Consider the following 4,544-nt stretch of genomic DNA (forward strand, 5'->3'; position numbering starts at 1 on the left):
TTAACTCACCCATCCTCTTGCTGGGGTATGTCATACTCCTTGATAGGCCACTTACTTATGTCCAGATATTTCCCTGGTGTAATAAGATTTGCCTGACGCATATCGTGTGCTATAGCCATTCGCTATAAAGAGGATAGTGTTCAAGAACAATCATAAACAATATGTAAGAGCAATGGTACAAATGTTGGTTACATTACCAGTGCTTTAACAGTCCTCTCAGTCAGGTCCAGAGGATAGAGCGAATCGAAAACTTGGAATTCTTTCTTGATCATGTGCATGACCACGGTCATCCAGTGGCTATTGTCGATATTCAACGCGATATACGTCTACAGTGCAAAAAACCATTATGGATCAAAAGAAATACTTGATGAACTATCCTGTACTGATGAATCACAAACATTACGTACCTTATCATGCACAGTATACTCTTTCGTGACTCTATTAACTGCTCCAGCTTTGGTCAAAGCACTATCCATGTTGCAGCTCGATGGCAATGGATCGTCATGTGCGATAGCACGATCTACAAGGAATTTGGACCTCCACGCTGACCAACACGCAACTTCAAATGTCCCATATAAGCATCAATAACCTACATAAAATATCAGCGCATTACATGTTGAAAGTTGAGACATAGATTATTGAGCATTTTAAAAACAGGACATGCAAGTAGTACTTACATCGTCCGACAACCATCTATGAGCTAGTACCGGTAGAATCCTTTTGGAAGTCAGAGTTATGCCACGGCCTTTACTTTAGTAAATTTTTTTGTTCTTGTTCTTCTCAGTGCTAGCAGCTAACTCGACAAATGAAACAACTGCATCAATTATTTCCGGCGTCAACTCATCTGCCACAACCTCCGGCACATTATTGTTCGAAAATAGAGCTGCATGAAATAATATGAACGTCAACAATGGTGATCATATGCATTGGTAGTAAATAAAAAATTAAGAATGTTAGTTACGATACCTCTAGTAGCAGTACTAGTACCAGAGGTTCTCTGACCACGGCTGGTACACCTGCCGGGCTTGTCAAGTGCGTAGGGGAATTCAAATTTCTTGGGAACGGTCCGCTTCCGCTTACCGGACATAACCTCCTCATCCTTATCGATTGTTGCACCCTTTTTCCATTCTCCTTAGCCAGGAACTTGCTGACAGAAGATGGACAAATGTTTATGTCCGATGAAGGTGCTAGAGTAGAAGTACCAACCACCCAAGAGTTTTCTGGTGCACCCCCACATACATCATTACGCTTAACAGGTGAAGCTTCCTTGTGTCCATTCATCTTCGATGGGGTTTTCTGTTTGGCAAACTAAATCGTGTGAACATTTCTGGACGTAAAAAATTAAACGAGAAAATTATAGACAGAAAGATAAATACATAGTACCTCAGGTATGGTTTTATGGTCGGGAAGCACTATTTCAGGCTGCGTCATGTCAATGATCGGTTGTCCATCACTGTCCATGTCTTCCTTGTACACGAATTCCTTCTTTTCATATGGACCATTCTCGAACAAATCCACTTCGTCCGGATCATTCTCCGCGGATGGCACGGCAGCAGCCGGCTTGTACATGACACCTGCTTTGTTCAACTTCTCCAACAACCTCTGCAATAGAAATATAAACTTAGTAATGCTAGCATGGTTTAAAACAGCAAACATACTGTAAACTATAAAGTTTGGGTGTGATACCTCAGCAACTTGATCAGGGATTTGCCTCATCTGGGTGTGTATGAAGTCCATGCACCGCTTCATTAGAAGCTCCATCAAATCTTCCGACAATGCGGCTGTCGTCGACTGCTTTGCGTTTCCAGTTGCAGGCTTGGTTTTTGGCTTCATGGTAGGCGCATTATTTGGGATGTTGGGCTCCTGACCCCTATACTCCTGGGTGATATTATTTTCGATCTGCATGCGATATTGAAGTACATGTGATGAATAAACAATAAATAGTATTAAGTTACAAAACATTTAAGAAAGACGAAACACAATGACTTACCCTGACGTTACCACGGTCGCGCCCATTGTCATAGTCGAACCTATCTCTCCTAGTGGCTGCACCTTCTGTCCAGTTCCTCATAAGAGGTTGTATGGACAAGTTGGGATTATAGGCGCATTCGCCTTCAACCGGTTGCACCTTCTCCCAGTACAAGTACTACAAAAAAAATAAGGATTTAGAGTTAGTAAAATACATTACATAAAATTGCAATGATATGATAATTGACATTATGCAACATGTCTCATATGTGTACCTGCAAGAGAGCCAAATTGCCTTTCGGCCATTGGCGGAGGTGTTTGCCTTTCTTCACTATGCGAAGGGAATCAAGGAGAACACGCATGGTGAAGGCATTCCAGTTAATCTTTAAAATACGTTTCACATCTTTAACCAAAGCGTAGTACTGCTTTGGCACAATCTTGCTCGACATGGGAGCAATAATTGTTCCTAAAAGGACAAGGACTACTTTGCGAAGGAAATCGTCGTCGGTGGCTTTACTTTTAATTATGTCCTCAATGAGATTATCCATCACTATGTTTTCTGATGTCTTACTAAGAAATTGTGGTGGCACCCGCTCCTTCATGTCCTCGCCTTCTTCAGTCAGAATGTCCGAAGTGGACAGTCCTTGGTTCTCGAGGTTAAAGATGCAAACGACATCGACCGCACCGAGAGTCACCTCCCCAACCTGCTCTTGTATGATGAATCTGCCCATGCTGGCCTGAAAATTCTTAATCATATACCTAATCAGTAGGGTATGCATCTTAATAGATGGTATCTGCAGCATGCTGCACAATGTTGTATCAGCCACTCTAGCGCGTTGACAGCTCGATAGAGCTGCAACAAGCTTGCACCATTTCTCAGCGGTGCATACTATTTCTCCATTTAGCTCGTCCATCCTGTTGAAAGAAAATATATAATTTCGTGACATTAGCTAACACTAAAGCAAAAATAACAATAGACATGCAAAAATATAAAACTTTCTGGCACTAGCTAACACTAATGCAAAAATAACACTAATGCAAATACAAAACTATCACCATGTATACTGCAACATGCAGCCAAGTGTGTGCTGACATGAGGCAATAAAAAATAGCTACAATTGGTAATTGAATTTACTTGCATCTGATCAAGTTCTTTGAGTATCAGATAAATTATATACTCAATAAATTTAATATGGTAAACTGTTACTAATTCGTCTGGTTGTCTTATTAATAGTGTGACAAATTGTTCATCTGTAAATAAACTAGAGTCTATAGCAATGGTACCTATTTGAGGTTCAGCAACATATAATGCTAATAACTCTTTAATGTTCTATGTGCACAACAATATAATTGGATCGTGTGACAAAAATATAATTGGATCTTGTGACAAAAAATATATTGCATCATGCTTCTCGAGAAACAACATCTTATTCTACCATGCTATGAAAGAACCAAAGATTGTTTTCATCTACGCCATCTGGTCAGAACGCGTCTAGTCAAGTTCATACTAGTTGAAAATATGTGGTAAACCTAAGTCCATCAAAGCAACGAGACAGAGGAAGTACCTTGCCATGAAGGCGCGAGGGAAGGAGGACAATTTACTTGATCGGTCGACGAAGATGAAAGAAGTCGGCGATGCGTTCTCGGCGTAGTTCGTCGAGGTCGGCCTGCACGTGCGGACGACCTTGATCTTCTAGGGGTTTTTATGGCGTGTGGGATGCGGCGGATGGAGCTGTCGATGCCTCACCGGCAGGAGTCAATCTAGTCGACGACATGTGCGAGGAGGAGGAGATTATATACGAGGTCGACGCCTAGGTCGTCGTAACTTCCCTGTGGCCAATCTCTCGATCTATATTTTCCTCCATTGAAGCGAGGCTGAACGTGGTACTCAATCGTAGGGATTAGGAACATATGGATTAGCACGATCCCAGAATTGTGTAACAGAACAGCAACTACTCCCGTGATCGACGTGTGTGTGATCAACGTGCATGGAAAGCGCAGCGTTGTGGGCCCCACAATATGGATCCGACACTTATTTGCGGTCTGGGCCGGCCCACCTACCTTCATTGTTTCTTCCCTCAAAATAAATATCATTGCTTCATCCTTAAAAAAACTATTTGTGACACCTATTAGTTATTGTATACTTGTATATGTTCAACAATATTTATAGTATCTCTATCATTTCTACAATTTTATTTTGGGACCATGTGGGCTTGGCCAATGTGGTCCCCCAGGCAAGGTGTGCACGAATTCAGACACAAAACGCATGTTGCGTCATGTGGGAGCAGTGTTGTAGGGTTCTATCGTCGGAGAAACCCTAGAAAATGCATCGAGTGTCGGAAATGAATGATACTTGTCATGCATGCATGCCATGGTAATCCTAGGGTATGCATAAAGTTTGGGATCATTTGGTGGGACCGTCAAGGAAAACCACTTTCATACCTGCCCTCCGGCAGACCCAAATGGTCCTGCTTGTACATGGTGCATGTGGAAGCATGCATGAGATGACCCCAACTTTTGGGACCATGTGGGCTTGGCCAATGTGGTCCCCCAGGCAAGGTGTGCATGAATTCGGA

Source organism: Triticum urartu, chromosome 1A, assembly GCF_056163025.1.
Source record: "Triticum urartu cultivar PI428250 chromosome 1A, HENAU_Tu73, whole genome shotgun sequence".
Lineage (NCBI taxonomy): Eukaryota > Viridiplantae > Streptophyta > Magnoliopsida > Poales > Poaceae > Triticum > Triticum urartu.